The sequence below is a fragment of the Aulonocara stuartgranti genome (genome assembly GCF_965226115.1).
Source record: "Aulonocara stuartgranti genome assembly, chromosome: 2".
In the NCBI taxonomy this organism is placed as follows: domain Eukaryota; kingdom Metazoa; phylum Chordata; class Actinopteri; order Cichliformes; family Cichlidae; genus Aulonocara; species Aulonocara stuartgranti.
In genome coordinates this window covers 15967501-15968010 of record NC_138940.1, presented here as the reverse complement: position 1 = coordinate 15968010, position 510 = coordinate 15967501, and positions in this window count along the sequence as shown.

The window sequence follows — 510 nt, the reverse complement described above, 5'->3', positions numbered from 1 at the left end:
GTGCCATAGTTAAACTTTATAAAGCATGCCTTAGGCTTGAATCTCTTTGCTCTTTTACAAAATTGGAATGCAGCCTGAATACGCACCATATGGCTGCCAATGTGCTACAGCTTAACACAGTTGTTATCCCCCTTCAGATATTTGAACAAAATGAAGCTGTTTGTTTTGGCAAAGGTGCGTCTGCATCCAAGATGCCTTCCATGAAGAATCTAGCTAATGTGGTAACAGATGACTGTTTTAATCTAGTGCATTTACTCTTCCTCTGTCACTCTTCCTCTGACTTAATGCAGACATATTATTAAAATCTGGGCTATGATTGTTGTATTGATGTATAGCAACTTGAAATGCTCCCAAAAATGGCACCACACCATGTAAAAATATAATATAAGCTCTGGCGGACTTGGTTCTATGGTAGGTCTTAAAGGGTTAAGACTCAACTGTACACTGTGTTCATGTTTTCCTCTGAAACAATAAGTTCTGGTGGAGCAGCCTTTCAACGCCTTCCTCTGT